The sequence below is a fragment of the Rhyacophila brunnea genome, unplaced genomic scaffold, assembly GCF_057557595.1.
Source record: "Rhyacophila brunnea isolate RB1 unplaced genomic scaffold, BYU_Rbru_1.0 scaffold_9, whole genome shotgun sequence".
NCBI lineage: Eukaryota > Metazoa > Arthropoda > Insecta > Trichoptera > Rhyacophilidae > Rhyacophila > Rhyacophila brunnea.
Window position 1 is genome coordinate 30,936,149 of NW_028233361.1, and position 21,005 is coordinate 30,957,153.

The 21,005-nt window shown below is 33.9% G+C and overlaps 1 protein-coding gene across 7 annotated transcripts in view; it reads right to left on the reverse strand.

Annotated features, from left to right (window-relative positions):
• Eip63E (cyclin dependent kinase Eip63E) overlaps positions 1-21,005 on the reverse strand; it is a 573,562-nt gene that overhangs the window by 464,101 nt on the left and 88,456 nt on the right. The window lies entirely within an intron of this gene.

The window sequence follows — 21,005 nt, forward strand, 5'->3', positions numbered from 1 at the left end:
CGGTATGGCAGTGCATTCAAAACGAACAAACAAACAAACAAACCCACAAACAAATATTATTTTTTATATATTAGATTACTTGATATAGAGACAAATCCAATAAATTTACATATTTCAACCAATGACATATTATAAGAGTGATATTCGAGATAACGGCGTAAAACAACATTGGTCCGTTTTCCACTCAGCTCGTCAAACAACAAATGACGTCGGGTAGCGTTGGCGCGGGGGGAAAGTAGAGCGCCTCGCCAAAAGTGGGTCACAGCCACTCCGCCTGAGACCTTCTAATGGATGTTTTGACGGGGCAGGCATTTACCGCCAGGACTGCACGGGCCTCCAAGCTGTATGCTAATGACATCGCACAAAGACGGGGGGGTAAATATTTGATAGGTTGTGAGGACGCCTTTACCCTGCAGGGTACGCTGCATTAAAACGAATTTCATTGCGCTCAGGTAAACTTGGATTTTATGGTGAGATAAAAGTTGGCTGCACCGTATAAGGCGGCTTTTATTACTGAACTACTTCTGAACCTCGCATTATCTTAAATAGATAATTTGCAGTAACTGTGGGAATTGCAAGGGGAAGACTTCAAAAGAAGACTAATTGGCATCAATTTCCTCAGTGGAGTTTACGATTCATTGTACCTAGTCATCTTGTCTTATAATTTCATAATGAACAGGACAGTACTGGAAGGGTCTCGTGATGATGAGTTAATGTTAAGTTGTCGGCTGTATTGATATTGTAGTCAGCAACGATAGAGATTCACGCATGCGATGACTGATCGGTAACGTGTCGGCTTATAATATCGTGAGTTACGGTTTCGAATCCCCGATCTGGCAAATTCAGTATTTTTTTTGTAAGTGTGAGTTTAGACCTAGAGTATTATACAGAATAGTAGTAGGTATACAGAATACGTTGAGCAAATGGCTAATATTCATTTCTCGTAAAGAAAACCTCTCCGTGAGGCGACCACGGTTTGTAGAGTCAATGAAATAAAACAAGAGATTCAACGGTAGGCCAAAGCTCATAACCATAACTAATCGGATTATAAACGAATACAATCGACTGAAAGTCATTGCTTCGACAATCCGGCGTGGATAAAGATTCTAAGTCGATTTTTAAAGAGAAAGTCAACGATCAATGTATACAAAGGAATTGTATATTAGGTACTACTACACTATGAAATAAACTTTTAAGAAAAATATATATAAATGCATATGTAAAGTAACTAATTGATATATTAACTGATGAATTAAAAATCAACTACAAAACGTAAAAGCAGTTACACGAATATAAGTCATTTAAAAAAAAAAGATAGCTAACTAGTATAGCGCAAAGTGCAAAATCACATTTTTCCATACAGGCATTTGGGCATTTCCCAACGAACAAAGAAAGCGCATGAGCTTCGTGATAAAATTTTCGCGAACACACCCCCAAGTGCCACTAAAACCCCCATAAACGAGTCCGTTATAAAATTATTCTATCGCACGAGGCCAGCCACGCAAAAATGAGTACATGCACAAAATAAAAACACTGCTCTTGTCAGTTGTCATCCCCTGTTATTCCACAACAGACTGCGGGCATCAAATTTTCGCGGATGTGTCGCCGCGATAAAGGGCCGACGAATTCCGTCGTGAAAAGTTCACTCTTCATAATTGTGTCATTTTTATACGTCCCCACAAACCTGCCGTCCATTATACTGAGAGTGTATCAGATGGTGAGAGATAACTCACACAATAAATTAAAAGCAACGCAGGCTCGCAAAATTTCACAAAAATTAAAAGTGCAATCTCACATAACTTCCGTAGTTAGTACTTTGAACTCTGAATTCATTTATATAAAGGGCATGCCTACATTTTTTTAAGTAAAGATTACATCTGTAAAATAAAGTAAAAATATACTTTCGTATTTAGTAATTGAAATTAAGATATAAGCGAATAAATACGATTAACTACTTACTGTATACATTTTATTTTAACTATTGGGTATTAGTAATGTCTTTCAACAAAGAATTGAGGCGCCCAGTATCAAAGTGGGCCAAAGGAACCTTGATGTTTTTTACAGGAAGGGCGAAAAAATGTAGTTATACTTTTGACAATGTATATTTAAGTATTATATTTTTCATAATATACTATAACCTTTCCTGAATACTTTTGAATAGTAATTTTAAGTGTAACTTTATTAACAAAGCTCAATTTGACATCTAAAATATGCTCTCGACAATTTTGATACTGACTATTCTAGTTTATACTAGTTCGGCCGTTTTTCATAATAAGTGATGATCTTTCAGGTCTTGCAGACGAACGATGTGTTATGGCGGCCATATTGACTTTGGCCGTTTTTGATATTCATTTATATTTTAAAAGTCAACTTGGCATAGGTTCTGGCAGTTTTTGATGCACGAAATATGTAAGAATGATAGATATTGATATACTTAAAGATTTTTTTGGCATTAAAATATAAATAACGCTGAAAAGTGCCTTTGGCCCACTTTGATACTGGGCGCCTCAATTATCAATCACAGGTATAATCACCAATAAAGTCGGAATTAGGTAGGGATCCAAAAGGATTAAATAAATGATTATGATAAATATATTATTGTATGTAAACACAACTTATGATGGTTATATCACAAATACACAATTAAATTACATTCTCATAATCATCCACCCAATGAGGGTCCTGGCTTCCATATATATTGACTGGTCATGTCTGAATTACATCCAATCCGTGAAGACCGCCGTTACAAAGGATGAGAAAATGTATACACAAAACATTTTTTTTTTTAAATTTTAATCGTTCATTGTGCCATAAACCATCAATTCGGGGGGAGTCAAAATTCCCATAAAACAAAAATTGTGTGCTTGCACAGTCTGCGTTTTCGCTGCATTAACGTAGTAAATCATTTTCATTATGCACACACATTTTTTATGGCTCTTTTAACTTGTTTTCTGACGAGTCATGCCTTTTTTGAATAACCACCATGTTTTCTGAAAATAATATGTGCCTAAATAATATTTTTGAAAAACCTCAGAAACATGGAAAAAGGTTGGACATAACGTGACTCTAGCTCACATCTTTCACCTTCCGGGTGAGTGTTCTAGCCTTTACTGTATCGATCTGTCTGTGATGCATGTGAATTATTCCTAATAACCACATTTTTATATGAAGTACTTCAAATACAAAAATACCACAATAAAATTCCGCCAATCAAAGGCGATCAACTTTGTAATGAATAAGGTGAATGACATTACTATATTAATCGTAATCGACGTCCGGCGCAATCCAAATTTATTATCGACGCCCTTTAAGTACTTGGGAATAATACAATTATTTTTTTACACGCAAAATGTAATTTAATTCATTTCGAAAAACCTCTTATAAAAATAAAGTTGGACCGAGTGGGACTTGAGTCACATCACTCATTTTGTGTGTATTCAATACTTTTTTAATAATTTACGTACTCGTTACCTACTAAGTTATGTCGAATAAGTGTTATATTTACCTATACGTATTAATATCGTTTATTTCAATTAAGTACAACAATTTATGACCACCAAGAATTGACAATTAATACCAGTAAAGTCAGATAGTGTAGGACCTGACTGAGGGCAGCCTTCAGTCTGCCCTAAGAGAAGTTGAGTATCAAGAGGGGTAGAAAGTCTTGGACGCTCAAAAGATAACAATATTTCAAGGTGGTCACGCTCCTTAACCATGAGGGAAGAAGAAGAAAGTTATTACAGTGTCATGCGGTGTAATAATTATTAGACTTTTAATAATAGCTAGATAATTTAATGTGGATTTCATTATATTATTACCTACCCATTCAATTTGAAAATAAAAACATTTCGTGTAAACTTTAACGATGATTAGTTGCCACAACTTTCACTTATCACAAATCATACGGCTCGGGTGTGAGCAAGGGGGATAGCAATTTTCTCGCAGACCCCAATTTCAATTAACGGGCGCAGAAAATAGTTTGGGCGGTCAAAATAGCCACAAGAATGTTATGACTGTTACGAGACTGGGATAATCCTGAGAACTGCTCTTACTCTCGCTCTTCGAGAAATTGTAAATCTTATTTTGCCGGCTAAAGGCCTCTCGGAACGGCTGTATAGACACAATTCTTCACCCAAACGACGGCCGTTAAAACGAACGGACGTCTAAGCGCACGCAACGCGAAAGCTCTCGGCGCTTTTCCAGCTACGAAACTTTACGCACTCCGCAGCGCGTCCATTACTTAGGTATTATGTATTCAACCAAAATCTCGTGTTCAAAATCATGAGTAAGTAACAACAAAATTTAACTCACACTAGAATAAAATCGTTTAAATGGTAAAAAATGTAATAAAAATTTCACAATACGTTACGCAATAAAATATCCATCCCTGTATTATAGAACATTTTTATACTAAAGAACTATTGTTATTACAGTCATATAACTATATTCACAGTAGGTACACTAATTCATATATTTAAATACGATAAATGGTAGTGATAAATCGATTAACTTAAAATATATAATTATACATACTTACATAATTTTGACAACACTTCTGAGTAAGTATATTAAAACCAATAGAAAAAATCTTTTTTGAAAAAAGTAAGACACCCAGCAGTAATCGAACCTGCATCTCTCTAGACTAGAGATACTTAATTGCGACAAATTTTAACTAATGGCTCTTAATACTCTCTGAAGCGCTTTCCAAATTGAGTTACTATCGGCGATTGGCTTTTGTATTTTATTTAAAAATCGCAATTAAGTATGGCGCCTATAGCATAGTGGTCTATGTGCATGGGCGCGAAATCAACCAGAGAGATGTAGGTTCGATTACTGCTGGGTGTCTTACTTTTTTCAAAAAAGATTTTTTCTCTTGTTTATGATATATTTCCTCAAACGTGTTTTCAAAATTATGTATGTTCAATAATTTAATGTTACATTCTTAAATCTTGTGAATTATTCGTTGAATAAAAAAAATAGTTAAGTTAATTAAATAATTATAATTATCCCACCTGCTGTACCCACTTGATGAAACTTAAAATTGAATTCACTTTTAGTTTTATATTTTTACATTCCAATCTTTTTTTGATACCGGGTTTCCCCTTTCAGCATCTTCAGGCACTATGCACACTCACCAACACCACATTTACAACAAGAGATTTCAAAATACCTGTATAATTCTTTAATAATTAGTAACAATATATTGACAACCATTCAATGCATAAATTTTGTAAATAAGCGGTAAATAGCTATATTCTATGTCAGTAGATATGTCATTGGTGAGTGTGCGCATGAAGATTCCGAAAGGTGAAACCTGGACGCAGTTCATCCAACTATTATAGATATAAAAACAAACAAATTCAAATTAATAATAATATACTTACCTATCCACGATATGTTTCTATAAAAGCCTTTAATGTATAGTTAACAAAATTTATTTCATAATATTAATAACAAAACGGTAAGCCTAAAGTTGTCTCGGCGTTAATATAACAATATGGTAATATTCTATTACTCGAATATGAGACGGGTACAGAGTAGACAACCATCTTGCAATAACGGATAAAATAAATATTTACATCAAACATTTAATATCCAAGAGCTTAATTTAGAACGCTGTGTTGACTGTGCTTTGAATATTCTGCGAAACACCTAAATAAAGTGAAGAACTTTATACTTGATAACAGACAAGCGTAGGCAGATACTTCATATTTATAAAATAAATCTGTAAGTGTAAGTTTGTGTAATAAAACATCTTAAAATGGCGTCTCCAATCATAATTTGACAACATTCACCATCAAATTGATAATAATTAATCAACGCTTTTCTTGTCACATTTAGCATTAAAGTTGACATCAAGCTTTTATAAAACTTGTCAATCGTGGGGTAAATTCTAACGTTTTTGTATACCGAGAATAACATATTGATTATAAGCTTTCAAAATGCATAGATTTTTTTAATTTTAATTAATTAATCCACTAGCCATGTGTTACGTAAATTAAATCGGTTGTTTTTGTCGATGAAATTAAAAAAAGCTCCTCCCGACATCGATTTGAGAGGATTCTAAAAGATTTATTTATTTTATGTCTCGACAAAATCTCCTATTGTCGATAACAACAATTAATACAGTACTATAAAACCCAAAAAAACACTATATTTTTTATTTGTACCGATGTTTGATACTATACTATGCGGTATCAATTGGGAGCAATTCAACCGCCAATGGTTCTCCACAATAAATTCTAGATCGTCAGCCGCCCTTACTAATTCATGGCCCAACCGCTATCCATCCAGCTGAAAATCATCTAATCAGCCGACCATTCTGTGTCATTATGATTTATATATCATGCTTATGTACATTTGTAATTCTGTTGCATCGGCGGTATGATGTTCATAAAGCATTTTTAACTTTCACAATAATCACCTAGTGACACCCCCTTTTTACGACGGCACCCATGTGTACGCATTTCAAGCCCCGCTGTCATTCGTAAAACCGGTTCGCCACACAGTTTGTGTTTACGTCGCATACGTAATGGATCTATAGACTTCAACCCCTCCCGTTTGATATGTTTTTTAGATTCAGTAATTGCGTCCGTGCCGCAAGATTTAGACGCGTTTTTATTGATACATACATGCTTTGAGATAATAAGCATAATGATAGAAATAATACATTTGCCTGTAAATTAACTTTGTAATTTCTATTTCCCCCTATTCCTAAAACATTCCATCCTTTCTCTCAAATGAGCTAGAGGGCGGTCTGCTACTACTTACTTACCCAATTATCAAATAAACGTATGTGTGTGCCAGCTTCGTATCTAGTTACATTGTATCACTAGATAATATTGTATGAAATCGACATTTCAAATTCCAAGAACGCCGGCAGAAAACGTGGAAAAATATTTATAGTTAACACTTTTTAGACATTTCTATCGACGAGACATGTCAATTTATTTGTTTGGAGATTAAATAGTAGGTATTCTTAACATTACATAACCAATCCTAACAAGTCAGTAACCAATTAGTACGATTCCAATTCCAACTAAATAACGATTCACATCTCCATCTGTCTATGATTTTCTAGAGAACACGATGTGGTTTTTAATCCTTTTATGGACGATAATTTATATTTTCATTTAGAGGCAGATAGTGTTAACGATTCGAGCACAATCATTCACTTAGACAGGACTGGTTGGGCCCATGCACTCCAGTAACGACTCGTCACTCTCCTTACGGGGAAGAGTGATTATAATTTAAGAACTCGCAATTGCCAATTAGCGCTGACGTCTTTTTTACATGCCGTCAGCAGCAATGCTCATAATATCTAAAGTGTCGTGAGGAATGAGCGCGAAGGACAAATAATACAGAGAGGGGAATAAGTGATAAAATTGCACGGATTAAACTGAAATATTAAATTCTAATGGATTTAAGTTTTGTACTACTCCATTTGAGTCGTTTTTTGCGACACGGGTTTCGCCTTTCGGCATCTTCAGGCACTATTCGCACTCACCATCGACAAATTTTAATACTACACACTGACAACGAATACAGTTAATTCTAACTTATATAGTAAATAAATACTATAAAGTAGGTAAAACATTATTACCTGCCTATTAAGTCAAGGATCAGGTACAAAAATTTAAAAAAATATGAATAGTTGAAGCGTTTGTAAAAAAAACCCTACCTAATAGCTAAAATTAGATAAGCCTCAATTACATTGAGCTTCTTTACGAGCTGTTTATTGGCGAATTTACAATCTGCCTGTAAAGTCGCCCAGTGTAATCATCGAATAAGCTAATAAGCAGGTTGTACACACTCTACCGAGAAAAGTTGAAAGCCGGTCAACTTTACACGCTACACGCCGGCGTGTGTAGTGTGTAGCGCAGTACCAACCTCCCGGTAAAAAAACGAACTACTTCCCGTCAAAATAGTCGCTGGCTTGTGGCTTCTCAGCGAATGGAAAGTTTTGTGTGTTATCATCAAATCGCAGCAGCTGAATCGCCCGCTTTTAAATTCGCCAATAAACAGCTCGTAAAGAAGCTCAATGTAATTGAGGCTATAGACACCTAAATCACTAATAATACATTCATATGCGTATAGATACATCGTCAATACTGGTAAAATAGTACAAAATATTATCTATTTAAATTCAAATACCCTTGATCGATTGTATTAATATTGAAATATTAATGGTTTTTTTAGGTTCATAGCTGTGGAGCTCATACTACTGATGGTGGTAAACGATTAACATACTCATATATTATAATATGCTATACCCAAACATGGAATGAAACGTAATTCTCGTATTATGTTTTATTCGCACAATAGAGTTTTCCTTTGTTTGTTTGTTTTTTTGTCTCGCGATTTTTTTAAAAATAATTTAAGTAACATTTCATTGCATTACATTACATCGGCAGATTCGTCATAAGAGGATCGTGTATAGACAGATTTTTGTTTTACGAGAAATGTATGTTAGCCACTAGCCCAACCTAAAAGGTGTAAACTCACATTAAAAAAAACATATGAATTTTCCCGACCCGGAATTCGACACGCGACATAATAATCCAACACGTTACCGATCGGCCATCGCATTTTGTAGCATAAACTTATTTTTAGTAAATTCTTTTAATTAGAAAAAGACGTAAGATCGTCCACAATTTCTCACACACATTGCGCTGTAGCCCATTGGATATTACCATGGTATAGTATTTAATTTCGATGTTTGGTCGTTCTACAATCTACAGCTACACCGTCCACAACGCGTAGTAGCTGTTTGTTTCGCTCACTGAGCTTTTTATCATGAATATCTGTTTAATATTATGTGTTCATATCCTGGAACTAGGTAAAATAATAATAATTGAAGCCTGGATTATAAACTAAAAATAATGTTGATGACAGTGCAACATATATTCTATAAATATTTCGCTACTTTCAGGGGAAAATTCGCTTAGTCATTTATTTATTCATACACAAGCCCTCAACCTTGCAAAAAAAACGACAACATGCAAGCTTTCATATTGGCACGAAAACCTTGTACATTTCGCTAGTTGCGGAGGGTTGTAAGTTAAGAGCACACCTATTCCACGCGGCACAGGGGTGAGGGGGGAGCACATCAAAATATTAATTTAGCTAACGGGTCGGCTAAATGGAAAATTAGTGCACCCCTCGCGGCTCCGCCCTCTCCCCCCGAAATGAAAATCGCGTCAGTGAAAACGGCTCAGGTTCTCAATCAAAAACGTATTTTAAACACACCCGTTCGTTCGGTCCTAGTATTGTCTAGTAATTAGTAACTATGTAAGTAAAGGAAAGGTTCGATAGAAGAGTAATTCGAAATTACGAAGGTATTTTTAATTAATAACATAATAGTTTTTCTAATACCTTTTCAATGGGTATTTTCATAAAAACCATGCGAGTTATTTCAATGTAAGGCAGTGGTCTCCAACCTTTATGTTACTACGCCTCCCTTTAAAAAAAAATCTAATCTTGGCGCCTCCCCCCATTTATTTCACTTTTTTAACACACAAGTTTTTACTACTTACTTATATCAAATTCATTTTTTAATTAATTTTTTTTTCATGCGACGAATGAGCTTGTTTATTACCACAATCAATTTTAAAAGAAGTCAACCAAATTCATCATCGTTCATTGACAAAAATTAATGGATTCTATCATGAGCTCCACATAGTGAATAGGGCCCACAGGCCAGGATCTTTCACCCATATTTTTTTTTACTATTAATAAAATTATATGAAAAATGCATTAGCAAACTAACCAAGAACTCAGGAAATAGATTTTTGTTTGCTTCAATATATCTGGCGTAGAAATCATTTAAAAGTGGAGACATGTATTATTGTTATATTATATTAAAGAAATCACGTCAAAAACAATTTAAAAAAATATATCACACCCTGCCTACACGCTTCAGTTGACACTTTAGCTACGAGTGACATTTAAATTTGAGGTTATTGTTTTCATGCAACCAGCGGTCGTTTTGTGCATTACCGAAACAGAGCGTTTGCAAAAGCGCCATTTTTAAATTTCTCCGCTCCAAATATTTTTTTAATAGGATTTAAATATATGTATTATTTATTAAAATAAACATTCATGCACTGAATTTTCACTGTTACGTTAAGATATGAACTTTTATTTATTTGTAGATATTATGGTATAAAAAATAATTTATTCAAAAATTTTGGCGCCTCCCCTGGCAATAGATCGCGCCTCCCCTGGGAGGCGCGCCTCCCAGGTTGGAAACCGCTGATGTAAGGACAAATAATAATATTTCAATACATACACTGTTATGAAAAGTTTCATTCACACTCATATAAAAACGCATGCACAAAAACACTAACACGAAATTACATGAAAAAAATAATGTGGTCGCGTCTGTCCATCTGATTACAGATTTTAATTTATCATTGTTAGTATATCAATGCTTACTTTTCCGAATCTAGGAGAGAGGTATTTTGACCAACAGAAAGAGCAGCGTGTCGTTTGAATAATTTTCCAACATTTTACTCTTATATATTATGAACCAAGCAGCCTCTCATCACGCTGAGAGTGAAGAGGCGACGTTGGACTTCGCTCGACCACGTGCTGCAGATGCCAGAAGAGAACTTCAAACTAGTTTGCCTGTTCTTCAAACCAACGGATTCCGGCGTCCTAAGTTCATAACATGGAATGACGCAAGAAGAATGGAGAGTGACAGGGATTCTTGGAGGCGCCGTGTGGTGTCCATAATATGCTCCAGCGAAGGTGTCGACATGGCTGAAGTAGTTATTACTAATTATTTCTCGAATCTCTAATGTAAATTAATTATGGTAATGCAATTAATGAATTAACTGCAACCAAAGAGACAGTCTATCGCTATCGGAACACGTGACCTACAGAACATTTCTAGTGTCGATCTCAAACAGCGAACGGGCCGCGATGCATGATGCCTAGGGATTGCAATACCGGTATTCAATTATTTATCGATACCGAAATACCGGTTTCAAAAATCCAAAATACTTATATTACGGTATTTTCGGTATTAAGAAAGCAGATACGTTTATGTTTTTCGAAAATGAATTTAATGTTATTTTTTCATTACTTACTACAATATTGTGTAAATATAATGTATAAGTTTTATGCTGCTAAAATGCAAATATATTGACTAAAACCAACATAAGTTGAATAATATTAAAACAAAATTCCTCAACTATATGTATAGAATTGTCACAATGAATTAACATATTTCGAAAACGAAAAAATTCGTCCCAAACATTTCCAATTATACTATAACCATTGATCCAACGTTGATAGTACACAAACGTTGAATTTGGGAGAGATTTTCCTATACCCGGATTTATTGGAAAAATTATCAGTTCTAAAGTATACATATTTATAAAGGTCAACATGATAAATGTTGTTAAAAAATAGTCTTTCAAAGAGATTTTAATAGTTAGGTATATTCATTGGTAGGTACTTTTTTTCCGAAACTACGTTTTGACGAATACCGGTATTAATACCGGTATTCAATAAGAAATACCGAAATACCGGTATTGATATATTCATTCAGTATTGCAATTCCTAATGATGTCGCATTCTGACTATATCGGCCACGCGCGGAGTGCACCGCACCACTATGGGTCGAAACATGAATTTCTCATTCCAAAAAGCTCGACTAAAATTTGGATTAGATGTAGGTGAAGATATGTTATTTTAAATAAAACAATAAAAACCTCAAATATATTATAATTTACTGCACAAAAAAAATACTTTACAATAAAAATTGTTGGATATATACTCAGATTACAGAATAATAGTTATATAGATACTTAATATATATTTTTTTCAAACATTAAAAAAAATATTCCTACTTTCAAGACGTTAGAGCCACTATTAGAAATTATAAGTAATCAAATTAGAAGTAGGTATACATCCTTCTGATACAGGTAAGTAACAATACTAAATACTTCCGATGCAAAAAAATAAGACAATTATCACTGTGTCTGGTGATCCTGCAAGAAGTCATTTGCAAATCGCGAATCATGGCCGAATGACGATTCATTGAACCCGTCGATCGGATGCAGTGGTCTGTTCCGCAGCCGAAGCCTTGATATTGACTCGAAAGATTGAATCAATCGAAAAAAATACATATTATTAAATGAGGTGGACGCAATTTTATATTATTATAAAAGTGTACGCAAAAACCTGTTACGTTCTGCTGGTCATACAAGCGTCAAGGCAGACTGAAAGAGTTCGGAATCATTATACAGGTTTTTATTTATTGTGCTAAATATAGATTAAAACTACTCACCTTGATTGTCGTGAGAATTTAGAGGAAAAAACGTACCGATAGAGACGTTGCTACTGCGATCATGTGTATTCTTAATATTTGACTACCTGAAATATCCGGATTTGTTTTTTTTTATATCAAAATCTAGGCGATATCAATAATTTATGACACTAAAATGCTATACTCAGAGAAATCGGTTCGAATATGTCGATACTCCACTTATGTGAATGTGATAATGTTGTTACCTACATTAATATGGGACATTGTCGTCGTACAAATAATTAAAATAGAGTCAGCTTTTTAAGTTTTTTTTCCAGTGGCGAAGGGTGGAGGTAGGCTGTTAAGCTCTGACATAAATAGTGCACACTACACTTTGTCGGTCAAACGTGTTTGTTTGCATTGCACTTAGACAGCAATGTGTCTATAGTGTTAGTTAGTTTTTTAAAATTTAATTAAACCCTGCCTAATCCAGGCCATATTAGACAATAGTCAAAAAATATTCATTTGTTTATAAAATATTTAAAATTATGCCTTTAAACCGTACATAATTTTAGATATTTTATAGATAAAGACATTTTAATCGATTATCGTTTTCTATAGGCAGGGCTTAAAGAATTAAAAAAAAACTAATCAACATCTGTAATATTATATTGTATTCTTAATTCAACGAAAACATAATGATATTACAGAAGAAATCAACAAGAGAATCATAAATAAAGAATAAATGCTACTTTGGCCTGTTAAGACATGTTAAGTTCCACATACCATCTCGCCGAACTAAAAGCACTCTTTCCAAGACACTTGTAAAGCCAGTGCTCACCTACGCATCGGAAACCTAGACATTAACTCTGCGAAATGAACGAGCCCTGAACATCTTTGAAAGAAAAATTCTCCGCCGTATATATGAACCGATCAGGGACGGCACCAATTGGAAGAGAAGATATAATGCTGAGCTCTACGGGCTGTACGAAGATTGCAGCGCAGTTCAATCAATTATGATTGGGAGACTGCGATGGCTAGGTCATGTGCACCGTATGAATGACAATGAACCGGCAAAGAGAGTGATGTCCAGCAATCCAATAGAGCGTAGAAAAAGAGGCAGGCCAAAGATTCGCTGGTTGGATGGAGCTGCCAGTGACTGCCGTATTCTGGGGGTACCGAATTGGAAAGCGGCCACACTGTATAGGGTCAGGTGGAGGGAGCTGTTGGAGTAGGCCAGGACCCACACCGGGTTGTCGCGCCCCTGATGATGATGAATTCAACGAAAACAAAAAATAAGTATGGCTGGAAAGGTGTGCACTATTTTGTCGGATCGCCCATAGAATACCTAAACTGTTATGGTTTGGTTTAGGCATGGTTTAATTGGATTTTAAAAAATAACCAACACCAGATGCAAATTGTATGCTTAGTTCAATGAAAACAATAATGTATGACTGACAAAGTTTAGTGTCCACTATTTATGTCGAATCTTAACAGCCTATCTCTATCTCTCGCCACTGATGATGCTAGATGTCAATTCTTGAAGACATTTTACTAATTAAAATAAAACCTTACTTAACTAATTATTACACATAAATTAATAAAGATCAAGACTGGGTTCGTTTTGAACAAAGAAGTTCTTAACCCGAAAAAGTTGTCAACTTCTATCTATATACCTATCGAAATATGTAAAAAAATAAAAAAAAACTTAATATTTCAACTCTCCCCAACCCTCTGAGGCGGACGAAACCGGTCCTAATCCATTATATAAAAGTGGAATAAGTACTACAAAAAAATTGCGTTTTATTAAATAAAAACAACAATACAATGCAGTTCCACCATGAATTGACAGTTAACAAAATAAAAGAAATTAAAAACTTACTAGCAGAAGGGTTTTTAATCTACCATATACTTAAATATAAGTCTAATAATGAAATGAAACAGTTGACTTTCTATTTAATAAAAATGCTATTGTACCTAACTGAAATAAAATTTAATGACACAATAAAAATTGGCAATAAGAATGAGGGCAACATAAAATTTTCCGATAATGTTTTCAAAGTACGTAGGTACCTACGTAACCAAACATTAGACCGTAATGTGCTATTCTCTATAGGTGCCCGCCTTATTATATCGGCTTATCGTTCAAATAATGTATGTATGCGCCTTGACCGCAAAACGAAAAAAAAATTGTATCCGAAAATTCAAACAATTTGCGAATAGTTTCGTACCTACCCATGGCCATACTGAGGAGTGAATAGAAAACATTTCCACACCTTTTCAGTTCGAATAATATGACGTCACTACAATGGAGTCATTTATTTTAACACACGCCATTCCGTACTAATGTTATTTATATGTAAATTAATAAGTACCTAATTTCATATTATATTATTTGTAAAATTTCATGACGCACTTTCCATAACATCTGTATAAATATTAGGCTTTCTTATACTTTAAAAAACTCCGTTGTGGTAAGGTAACATTGTTAGTTACTCAAATTAATATGTTTTTATTCGATAAACAAATAAATACACATGTAAATGTGAAGGTTTAGTTTAAATATGGAATACTGCATCATCAACGCTGTTGTTATACGATGTTGAAGCCCGGTTGGGCCCAGAACAAAACCAGCGACTTGAAGATTTTTGAAGTGCCCTAGGTGCCGTATGAATGTCGAAAATAAAGAATTAGGGGTATGTTTACGAGCAAGCTTGAATTATCTGTAAAGTTTGTAGGAAAGATTTTAATGTCATTATAATTCAATGTCCTTTCTAATCATATATATTACCATTTTATAATCACATAAAATATATAAGAGGTATGTATTATTGTAAACGTAATATTATTTTGGTACATCAGATGCCAATGGTTATAAGCTTTATATCATTTTTTAATATATTACGTTGTATCGACATAATAACATACGTTACACAACAATATACAACAATAATTATTGTTATACATAATAATAATATATAACAATAATTATGTATCGACATAATAATGTGGATACTTCGGTCACATCTCCATAACAATACTTATGACTAGGGAATCCAATCCCGAGCCAAAATTCTGATCCCGGGATTTCGGGATTACAATTCAACAATCCCGGGATCCCGGGACTGGTCCCGGGATTGGCATTTTTTTCCATTGTTAATATAAAATTTTTATATTTACAAATAACATTGATAAAATCAGTCAAAAATAATTCTAGTATAATTTATACTATTTAAGACATTTATTGTTAATATTGTATATCTACGTTCAATCTTGGAAATACATAAGTTTAATGGAGTAAATAATATTAAATATATATGTATATATATAAATAATAATGTGAAATTAATATGAGATTGCTGTTTCTGATAGTAAAGACTTAATGAATGGATTAGCGAGATTTAAAATAGTAAAGCAAATAATCATGGCGTACTTATGGCCTTTCCGCTTCATAAATCTAATTAGTCAGCAAAGTATGAAACTAAATTTTTAATAATTTATGTGAGAAAATAAAATGAATCGGCAACTTACACATGGGTGTAAATCAAACTTCATTCAAACTCAGTTTATTTCTAATGTAGTTACTTTTTATTAAAAGTATTTTTTCTCTTATAATTTCGGTTTTCTTTAATGTTCCATAAAAATTGATAAAAAAATCAATCCCGAAATCCCGGGATTCATAGGTATCGAAAATAGCTCGGGATCCCTACTTATGACCTTTAGCAACTTGTCATGCAGGGAATTACAGGAGATTTTCTTTGCTATGCAGTCTCAGAATTTCGTCCGATATTCATGATGTTGAAGAATCGATGCAACGAGGTTGTTTTGTCAATCTTTTTTTGGAGTTCCGAAACGAATATTACCGACAATGTTTCCTTAAAAAGACTGTTAAGAAACCTTATCTGGAGACGACCAAGTTCACACCAAACATGATGACGACTAGTTTACCTTGACTATTTATAACTTCAGTTAAAATTTTAATTAATTTCAATAAAATGAGAAGTAGGTGAATTATTTATTAATATTTATTTTAAAACGTAAGCTATGTTTGAAACTAGACAGTTCGATTGAAAAACACTTCATGGATTGAATGCATCGCAATAGTGGTATAATATACATACAATAAATAAATTGCGGACAAATTGGTCGACCTTACGGCGTCATTCGATACAATAAAGCAGAAGCAGAAGACTACTGCGATGGAGATGATGATGATGATGATACAACAATCACAAACCATTATACTTATGTATTCAGATCAGCCATGGAAAATGAGACAACAGTGAACTAAATCTGAATATTATTATTGACTTCAAATTATCATGCAAATTATTCGAATTAGTTTTTCTTTACACCATAAAGCGATAGACATGGTTACAGACTGTAGAAACAAAACATAATTTAGATTTCATCGATTGCTGATATTATAAAACAACATATTATCTACCACTCTTATATTATACTCGTGTTTTCATCGCTAAATCAGCGTTTCTGCAAAATCACATTGATTTTCGAAAATTAAAAATAAAACTTTGGAATAACTACATATTAATTAATTGACTTGCTGCTTGGAGGTAAAACATTATTCTAAACCAAGTAACACTTCTAATTAACTGTACTACATATTAATTAATTGACTAGCTTTTCGGAGGTAGAACATTATTATAAACAAAGTATCACTTCTAATTAACTGTTATGTGCTCATTTTTTTTTTATATTTCTAGTTTTTTTAACGATTAATTTTACTTCCATCGCCAGACAAACTGCAAGATTCGATCCTAGTGCTAACTAATTATAACATGGTGATTTTTTTGTAGTTGTATATAGCACATCACATCATGCGATATTACCAGGAGTATTAACTCAATGTCTTCACACAACGGAGGGGATAATAATATATTACCAGTAACCTGACAAAACAGAACATGAATAAACAGAACAGTGACAAAACAGAAACAGTGGAAAAATAAAACATTCATTTTTGTCGTATGTATTTATTAATTAAATACATTTAAGCTTTTAAAAACTCAAGTTTATGAAAGATATATATACAAATATGTAATATATATACCTGATCAGTGCATGTTGGCCATTCGGCGTAAAAAGTTCAATTTATCTGCTTGATTTTAATAATCACGCACAACTCCACAGAATTATTAAACTCATTATTTCGTTGTACCTAGTCACCCAAGCATTTTGAACATATCGGATTGATCAACGCGAAATATACTAGGCAACACCAAGTTAAGTCCCGTTTAATCGTGGCTTTCGAGTGATTAGAATTGCAGAAATTATATGATTTGATTTTTTACGGCGTATTGAAAACCTGTGTTATTAAAAATCCATACAACATATAGGTAAGACAATTTCAATACTAAATGTTATATTTTTCGTGAAATGTCACCGTTCTGTTTCTTCGTGTTCTGTTTATTCATGGAACCTGTATTTCTATTACATATTATGTACTTACAATAAATTCCATGTCACCGTATTATAAGTATATCTATTATAATTATGAAAGAATGACATTTCATAGTAAAACATAATAAATAAGTTTTCACGGTATAGAGTTTGACATCGAAGTTTTCAGTGGAAATCTCATTTTTTAAATAGCTGTATCCTGTATTTACGACATGGGTTAGAAGCATAGAGGTATTAAATGAAAAGAGGGGCAAGGAATCGGCTTTCTCATACAACTTAATGAAGCAGGCCAACAATAGCCGACAACTTGCGAGAAATAGCGACGCGATAAAAAAAAATGCACGGCATTACGGAGAATTTACTTTGGTCATTATAACCCTACCATATAATATAATGTTAACGTGGAAATTTTGCCGCAAATTGATTACCGGGGATATTCTATCATGAATTGCCCCCATAAGATCAACTGAAGAATTCAGGAATAGATAAGGAATGGCATTAAATGTCATATAATTTTTAAATTAGGTAAGCACGCCCTCCAAAATGCAACTTGTATAATACAACGTTTAAGACGCAAGTCAGATCTGGTAAGACACAAACATCACTTCGAATTCCCCGGAATATGCAGCAATGAGGGAGTGGTAGGCAAGAAATAAAAAAATAGCATAGAAATAAAACCTTTCCTCCAGAGGCCCTGAAGGGCTAAACACATTTCAGGTGTAATTTAGTAGAGTAGGGTTGGCGCTAAGGGATGCACGTAATGTAGGCTCTTGCGGATTATTTACTCGCGCCCGGAAAACTTATTTTCCGCTGAATCACTGCGGCGGGATTAACAAGAAAAACGTCTAGGCATCACTTTAAACTATTTACCTGGCGCGGGTACACAGGAAAATTAAAATGGTTTCATAACGAAATCATTAGCGTCCGCAATTTGCAAACTGGGTGGATGATTTTAGTGCAGACCAACATACATACTGTGATATAATAATGTTCGTAACAATACACACATGCATTTTTTGGAAAAATTAATATTTGGTACACTTACAAACATTGTCAACACTACCATATATAATATAGGTACGTAAAGTACCTACCAAAGGATCAAAATTACCAATGATTGTCAATACATTTGCACATTATGACGTGTTCCATCTGTGACAGAATATAATAAACGTCATCATTGTTAACAGTTTTTTTTATATAGTGTTCATTTATGCACATAATAATTATGTGTCTTGGCTAAACGAGATATTAGAAAGTCCGACTAGACATTAGCTATCATTAACATAGTAGTTTAATAGTACAATATTAAATACCATAACTTAGTTTTTTTATTCATTGACACAGGACTATGTTTTATTCATAATAAGTAAGTATTTATAAATTAATACGTTTTTCAAACAGCATGTATTATTCTGTAATAGTCCTGGTGTTAGTGGAAAGATCCTGTCTCTTTTTATGAGTTTATTACCTAAACGCAGACAAGTTATTTATTGTTGAAGTCTTGTTAGTGGTGTCGTAACCGAAATATCCATCGAATAATAAACCAACCTGTAGAATTTAATATACCTAATATGTAACCTAAATTATCAGTTTGTTTTATTTTTTTAGTAAAATTTACAACATAACATGCTACAAAATGTGAAATTTCTTGTATATTTTATTAAGTAGAGTAAAATAAAATGACAATATTATCGAATTTTAATCTATCCCCGGGAAAGAAAATTCTGTTTGAGATTGCAATCCCTGGGTGCAACGTCACTTAATAAATTACCAACATTTGTTCTCATGCCAACTTCTAACTACTTTCTACGTATTTTACGTGACTATTAAAAAATGCGTAGATACCGTCAGCATACCGGGCGCAATGGATTTCGCCGCATTCCTTCAGTGCGATAAAGTATGGATGCGATATTTCGGATTGTCAGTGAAAAAGCTTCGCGAATAAAGAAGTGTCCGTGGAAAAGGAGACAATAAAAGCGGCAACAAACGACACTGCTGTATTCCGTATAATGTATTCATTGTGATACAGCACACAAATACCTACAACGGACATCGCACGAATACACCCCAATCCACGAACAATGGTATGTGAACTTGCATGCGAGTAACTAACGCTGTCAAAAGCCATCTAAGCAACACGACGAATTTGTCGACGTGATTTTGTTGTCATGCACAAAATACATCTAACTTAACGTACTGCGCTGGAATAGCAAATTTTTTCACCGGCGTATGTGCAGATTTTTATTCGTTTTAGTCGGACATCACTGTCCCGGCATGGTCACTCATGTCCGAGCGGAAGAGAGTTGCAAAATTGCCCGCCGTTTTGATTTATGACTCAGTCGAGACAATTTTGTATGTGCGACCAGGCTTAGTATCATTTTCGCCGATAGTTATGTGTAGCAAGTATATTTTTACTTTTTTATGTTCTTCAAACTGATAGGTATATCACTTAGTATTGGAGTAATGGCGAATGATCATTGATGACAATAAATTATTCAAGCAATTCCAGAAACACCATCTTAAGACTAAAACACACGACGCTGCAAATTGCCGCGATCGCCGGCCCAAACGCAGCAACTTGCAGCGCCATATTGTCAACTGTCAAGTTACAAAATATATAGGACCGATTTCGTCAGCTGATCGGCAACTGATCACATCGAGATAACGGGCAAAAACTATACTATTTATTTTATTTTAAGTACTTTTATCTGTATAAAAGCATTTAACCGTACAGATATGACAAAACAATTCACATCATCACTTGTGTAGCGTACGTACTATGTTGATTATAGTATAATGTGTCTATAGTATGTGTTTAAATTGGTCAGGAGAGCAATTTTAAACTTCGAAAGAAATACAAAAAACAAACATTACTATCAGTTCACCACATATTGACACAGCTTATTTTCATAATTTGTAGATCTCACCGAGACGAGTCTGAAAGTATACATAACTCAATTTGCTGAAAAAACGGACATAATATCATGTTTTGACATCCTATATCTTCAGAAGTGGCCGACCACTTTATGGTAGGTATGTAAAGTGACAAAAAAAACTTTTATGGGAATCAGCCAAAGCTCACAGTTCGTGGATGTGCGTATAAGAGAAAAATAAAATACGACCCGGAAAACCGGGCGGAAAAGGTTCAGACACAATATTCAGACCCGTGCGCCCCATACATTTTACATGTGGACCCTTGATATTTCAGAAACGAATTAAGGCTATATAGCAACGCGGCTTAATTTATTAATAATGCCACCTTGGAATACCTATGCGAAGTTATAATAGATTGGAAAATTATTACAAAATAAATTCCCATACTAAG